This window comes from Hemiscyllium ocellatum, chromosome 28, assembly GCF_020745735.1.
Source record: "Hemiscyllium ocellatum isolate sHemOce1 chromosome 28, sHemOce1.pat.X.cur, whole genome shotgun sequence".
In the NCBI taxonomy this organism is placed as follows: Eukaryota; Metazoa; Chordata; class Chondrichthyes; order Orectolobiformes; family Hemiscylliidae; genus Hemiscyllium; species Hemiscyllium ocellatum.
The window spans coordinates 12,892,207-12,899,745 of record NC_083428.1 but is presented as its reverse complement, the minus strand read 5'-3'; positions in this window follow the sequence as shown (position 1 = coordinate 12,899,745).

Here is a 7,539-nt window from a genome sequence, read left to right as displayed (position 1 = left end):
AACCTTTTCACGCATAGGGTGGTACTTGTATGGAATGGGCTGCCAGAAGAAGTGGTGGAGGCTGGTACAATTACAACATTTAAAAGGCATCTGGATGGTTATTTAAATAAGAAGGGTTTGGAGGACATGGGCCGGGTGCTGGCAAGTGGGAATAGATTGGGTTGGGATATCTGGTTGGCATGGACACATTGGACTGAAGAGTCTGTTTCTGTGCTGTACATTCTATGACTGTATGATTGAGTAAAAGCATTGGGGCATTTGAATGATCAAGCTAAAATCATCTTCTCAAGATATCTCAAAACTGGTGATGCACCAGTGATTCAATTCTTTGAAAGTTGGATGTGAAGGTGGAATTGATGATAAAATCACTGAGCAAGAATGTTCTATTTCAAACCTATTCAGTGTGGCATAAAAAGAGTTCAAAAGCACCATTGCAAAAGGTTAACTCAATAGACAGGGAAGGAGGTGGCAATGGAGGACCTGGATGGACAGAAGCAATGCTTAACAAAATGCTTCAGCTTGGAATACTAGGCCACCAATACCAAAAGTGGTGGAGACTTGGAGGTGATGGGTAAGGTGATGGCCTAATAGTGTTATCATTAGACTATTCATCCAGAAACTCAGTGAACGTTCTGAGGATCTATGTTCAAATCCTGCCATGGCAGTTGGTAGAATTTGAATTCAATAGGAATGTATTGATGACCATGAAACCATTGTTGAAAAATCCTATCTGGTTCATTAATGACCTTCAGAAAAAGAAATTGACCATCCAAACCTAGTCTGGCCTACATGTGAATCCAGACCCACAGCAATGTGGTTGACTCTTAACTGCCCTCTTGGCAATTAGTGATGGGCAATGACTGCTGCCCTGGCTAGAGGCACCCTTGTCTCTACATGAATAAAGAGAGAAACACTTTATTTGCATCTGCGATACCAATCCTTACCCACACAGATAGAAAGTAGAATGACATGCATTCATGTACCTGAGCAGAAAAACAACGCTATCCGTTGTCTCCAATTTAAGGAAATTAACAATCAAGAAAATTGCTGTATTGTGTCTACACCTTCCAACAGACCATTCACAATATACTAATACTGATCTATTCTATTCCCATTGGGATAAAACCGTGGAATGTTGTTTGATTGACTGGATAATCAAAGAATAATTGTAAATAAACCGTAAAAGTAAAGGTGTTCAGCCTCGTGTGGTGGTATTTCCATGTTCCCAATAGGACGAGGATCAGAGGAGTCCATTGTCTAGAGAAAGGCAGCTATTTTTGTTTATGTTCATTGAGGAAATACACTTAAGTTGTTGGGGTTCTGTTCGCCGAGCTGGGAATTTGTGTTGCAGACATTTCGTCCCCTGTCTGGGTAATATCCTCAGTGTTTGGGAGCCTCCTGGGAAGCGCTTCTGTGTTGTTTCCTCCGGCATTTATAGTGGTTTGTCTCTGCCACTTCCGATTGTCAGTTCCAGCCGTCCACTGCAGTAGCCGGTATATTGGATCCAGATTGATGTGCTTGTTGATAGAATCTGTGGGTGAGTGCCATGCCTCTAGGAATTCCCTGGCTGTTCTCTGTTTGGCTTGTCCTATAATAATAGTGTTGTCCCAGTCGAACTCATGTTGCTTGTCATCTGCATGTGTGGCTACTAAGGATAGCTGGTTGTGTGGTTTCGTGGCTAGTTGGTGTTCATGGATACGGATCGTTAGCTGTCTTCCTGTTTGTCCTATGTAGTGTTTTGTGCAGTCCTTGCATGGGATTTTGTACACTACGTTAGTTCTGCTCATGCTGGGTATCGGATCCTTTGTCCTGGTGAGTTGTTGTCTGACAGTGGCTGTTGGTTTGTGTGCTGTTATGAGTCCTAGTGGTCGTAGTAGTCTGGCTGTCAGTTCAGAAGTGTTCTTGATATATGGTAAAGTGGCTAGTCCTTTGGGTTGTGGCATGTCCTCATTCCCTTGTCTTTCCCTCAGGCATCTGTTGATGAAATTGCGGGGGTATCCGTTTTTGGTGAATACATTATAGAGGTGTCCTTCTTCCTCTTTTTGCAGTTCTGGTGTGCTGCAGTGTGTTGTGGCCCTTTTGAACAGTGTCTTGATGCAAGTTCTTTTGTGTGTTTTGGGTGGTTGTTTTCGTCGTTCAGGACTTGGTCTGTGTGTGTGACTTTCCTGTATACCTTTGTGGTGAATTCTCCATTCTGTGTTCTCTGTACCATCACGTCTAGGAATGGGAGTTGGTTGTCCTTTTCTACCTCTCTAGTGAGTCGGATTCCTGTGAGTATGGCGTTGATGATCCGGTGTGTGTTTTCTATTTCTGTGTTTTTAATGATTACAAAGGTGTCATCTACATATCTGACCCAGAGTTTGGGTTGGATTTGCAGTAAGACTGTTTGTTTTAATCTTTGCATTACAGGTTCTGCTATGAGTCCAGAGATGAGTGTGCCGTTGATTTGTTCATATATTTGGTTGTTGAATGTGAAGTGTGTTGTGAGACACAGGTCCAGTAGTTTGAGTATGCAGTCTTTGTTGATAGGTTCTCCGTCTTGTTGTCTGTTCTGTATGTCCAGCAGGTTGGCTATTGTTTCTCTGGCTTGGGTTTTGACGATAGAGGTGAACAGTGCTGCTACAAAAAACACCAATCAGGAATGGATGCTGACCATAGAACAGGCTGTCACCATAGGACAGAACAGGAGCACACACTGCAAAAAACGGTACTAAAAGAAAAAATGGCCAAACTAACACACAACAGAGAGGACATCACAACACATCTCCCACAGACAGCTCACAGACATGAAAGGAACAATACTGGCCAAGGGACTCAACTACAACCACAGGGACGCCAAGCCAGCAGACTTCCTACCAAAACTAGAATGCATACTTAGAAACAATGGACTGACAGAAGAGACACAACAAACAGTGAGACAAAGTTCCCCTCTATCGACAAAACCCTAGCCAGAGAAACAATAGCCAACCTGCTGGACATACAGAACAGACAACAAGACGGAGAACCTATCAACAAAGACTGCATACTCGAACTACTGGACCTGTGCCTCACAACACACTTCACATTCAACAACCAAATATATGAACAAATCAACGGCACACCCATCTCTGGACTCATAGCAGAACCTGTAATGCAAAGATTAAAACAAACAGTCTTACTGCAAATTCAACCCAAACTCTGGGTCAGGTATGTAGATGACACCTTTGTAATCATTAAAAACACAGAAATAGAAAACATACACCAGATCATCAACACCATACTCACAGGAATCCGACTCACTAGAGAGGTAGAAAAGGACAACCAACTCCCATTCCTAGACGTGATGGTACAGAGAACACAGAATGGAGAATTCACCACAAAGGTATACAGGAAAGTCACACACACAGACCAAGTCCTGAACAATGAAAGCAACCACCCCAACACACACAAAAGAAGTTGCATCAAGGCACTGTTCAAAAGGGCCACAACACACTGCAGCACACCAGAACTGCAAAAAGAGGAAGAAGAACACCTCGACAATGTATTCACCAAAAACGGATATCCCCGCAATTTCATCAACAGATGCCTGAGGGAAAGACAACGGAATGAGGACATGTCACAACCCAAAGGACTAGCCACGTTACCATACATCAAGAACATTTCTGAACTGACAGCCAGACTACTGCGACCATTAGGACTCAACAGCACACAAACCAACAGCCACTGTCAGACAACAGCTCACCAGGACAAAGGACCCGATACCCAGCATGAACAAAACCAACGTAGTGTACAAAATCCCATGCAAGGACTGCACAAAACACTACATAGGACAAACAGGAAGACAGCTAACGATCCGTATCCATGAACACCAACTAGCCACGAAACCACACAACCAGCTATCCTTAGTAGCCTCACACGCAGATGACAAGCAACATGAGTTCGACTGGGCCAACACTATTATTATAGGACAAACCAAACAGAGAACAGCCAGGGAATTCCGAGAGGCATGGCACTCATCCACAGATTCTATCAACAAACACATTGACCTGGACCCAATATACCGGCCACTGCAGCGGACGGCTGGAACTGACAACCGGAAACGGCAGATACAAATCATTATAAACGCCGGAGGAAAAAACACAGAAGCGCTTCCCAGGAGGCTCCCAAACACTGAGGATGTTACCTAGACAGGGGATGAAACGTCTGCAACACAAATTCCCAGCTTGGCGAACAGAACCACAACAACGAGCACCTGAGCTACAAATCTTCTCACTAACTTTATACACTTAAGTGGCCAAAAAGAAGCACCGAGTTGATAGTTTCCATTTAGTCAAGCCCTGGATTAAACATTGGCATTGGAATTGATTATAAATGTACTTTGGTATTTAACTTGCATAAGAATCTTTTAGGCAGGGTTCTTCCTGTCTCAAGTGACTCATTAAGAGAACGAATGATTCAATAAACTTAGAATTTAGGACTAGCATGTATTGCAATAGTAATCTTCCTGAAGTAATATTGTCCAATGTTATATTCATGCTCAAAATCATGATGGTGATTGAAAAATAAATGGAGTGAGTAATTAAATCGAGATCTGGTTTAGCCGTTGTCACATCAGAAACGAATGAATGAATTCAGATTGCTAGCAGCCTGGAGAGGAAGATACTTACCGCAGAATACCTCCCCAGTTTGACACTTTCAACAGATATCAAAGGTTGACCTGGTTAACATGTTAATCATTGAGATTCTGAAGGAGGTTTTCTGTAAATTAGAAATCAACATCTTCCAAACAACAACCAGGATGGCCCAGTGACTCAGTAATTGGCACTGCTGCCTCACAGCACCAGGGTCCCAGGTTTGATTCCACCTTTGGGTGTCTATCTGTGTGGAGTTTACACAATCTCCCCGTGTCTGTGTAGATTTCCTCTGGGTGCTCTGGCCTCCTCCCACAGTCCAAAGGTGTGCAGGTTCGGTATTTTGGCCATTGTAAATTACCCATAGTGTCCAGAGATGTGTGGGTTAGGTAGGTTAGCCATGGAAAATGTGGGGCTACAGGGATAGGGTCAGGTGGGTGGTTTTGGGTGGGTTGTTCTTCAGCAGCTCAGAATGGACTTGATGGGCTGAATGGCCTGCTTCCACGCTGCAGGGACTGTTTGATTCTATGAACAGCTCACATTTATATAGTGCCATTAAAGTTATAAATAGCAAGATGCTTCACAGGAGCATACCTAGACAAATTACCCATATGGATCATTAAGTTTTATAGGTTCCTAAAAAATAAATTAATTATAGAATAGATTACATTAACCAGAAAATAAGTAAAGATAATGTTAAAATAAATCTGACACAGAAGAGAGAGAAAGGAGGTAAACAGATGATGGGGAAGAAACTGCTTATTTGTATTAACATCTGTTTAAATGTTATATGTTATTTTTGCAACAATAAGACTACTCAATAAAACAGAGAAACTGTATTATCATCATGGTAAAATTTCTCCAAGTTATGAGCTTTAAAAACTAAGCATTGCAAAGAAACTGGAATTTCCTTGGGTATACTGGCACTCAACAGATTAATTCCAAACATACTGGCTCTCCATCAAAGTTGTCTGAGACTTTTTATTTCTATTTTTGGTAAATAACAATGTGAGGAAAATGAGGAAGGCAGAGAGGGAGGGCTAGTCACTGAATAGATACACACCATGCAGGTAGCTCCAGTTAGTCCCATTCTCTTACCCAACAGATCTTTATCCTTTAAGTATTCAAAACAGAAATGAAGTAACAGCTGGCATCTATTTAGTGCATATCATTTCCTCTAAATCTAATGAACGGCAGTCTCTGTTAAACCATAAGATTTAGGAATTGATGTAGGCCATTTGGCCCATCAGGTCTGCTCCTCATTCAGTGAGATCATGGCTGATCTGACAATTCTCAGTTGCACATTCCTGCCTTTTCCCTAATACTCTTGATTTCCTTAGGATTAAAAATCTATCTCAGCCATGAATTCTCAGCAGTGACTGACTTTTCTGGTGAAGACTTCCACAGTTCAGTACTCTTCCAAAGGAGAAAATCGTCCTCACTGCTGTGTTAGATGGGCAACCCCTTACTTTGAAATCAGACCACATATAGAATACTGTGAATAGTTTTTGTTCCCTTGACTATAGAAAGGCATACTGGTCCTAAACCCTCCCATAAGAGAGAACGACCTCTACAAAACTACCCTGTCAAGTTCCCTAAGAATTTTATATTTTTGAATAATATGTTTGAACATGTCTTCTTTCATTCTTCTAAACTCCAGTGAAGGAAGGCTCAACCTCTTCAACCTCTCCTGATCAGAGAATTCCTCCATAAGTGGGATCAACTTAGTAAACCTTCCTTGGAGTGCCTCCAGTGCCAGTACGCCTTTCCAATTCACCTGACCCGCACATCTTTGGATTGTGGGAGGAAACCGGAGCACCCGGAGGAAACCCACACAGACACAGGGAGAATGTGCAAACTCCACACAGTCAGTTGCCTGAGGCAGGAATTGAACCTGGGTCTCTGGCACTATGAGGCAGCAGTGCTAACCACTGTGCCACCGTGCCGCCCTAAAGTAAAGGCCAATATTCTATTTGTCTTCCCTATTACCTGCTGAACCCGGATATTAGTTTTTTTTTTCATGATTCATGAGGATCCCAAAATTCATCTGTGTTTCAGCTTTCTGCAGTCTTTCTCCTTTTAGATAAATGTGGTTCCTCTATTCTTCCTACCAAAGTGTAAAACCTCACATTTTCCTATATTATATTCCACCTGCCAAGATTTTGCATATTTGCTTACAGCTGGGTGGACACTGCTTCTGATTGATTAGGATGAATAATAGAAATGCGGGTATGAATGAATTGAATTGAATTTATTGTCACGTGTACCAAGGCACAGTGAAAAGTTTTGTCTTGTGAGCAATACGGGCAGATCATAGAGTTAAGTCGCATAGATAGTAAATAATAGGTAAACAGTGGCAAAAACAAAAACACAGGTACAGGCACATGTTAAGAGTTGAGAGTCCATTCAGTATTCTAACAACAGTCAGGTGGAAACTGTAATGAAACTGGCTGGTTCAGGCTTCTGTACCTTCTCCCCAATGTAGAAGTTGTAGAAAACCATTGCCAGGGTGGGATGGATCTTTAAGAATGCTGGTGGCCTTTCCTTGACAGCGGGCCTGGTAGATGGATTCTATTGATGGGAGGTTGGCTTTTGTGATTGTCCAGGCTGAGTTCACCACTCTCTGTAATCGTCTCTGATCTTGAATGGTATAGTTGCCATACCAGGTAGTGATACATCCAGACAGAATGCTATCAATGGCACATCTATAAAAATTGGGAAGGGTATTCACCATCATGCCAAATTTCCTCAGCTGCCTGAGGAAGAAAAGACATTGTTGGGCCTTTGTAACCAGAAAATTCCAGCGTTTTAGTTAACTATCTTTGAAGACTGACAAATATTTTGCAGCATTTCCCACAAAAAAGCAATGGCAAGCAATGGTAGGCTTAATTATGCATTTTGTACTTAAGGAGTGAGTGTGTTCACATTC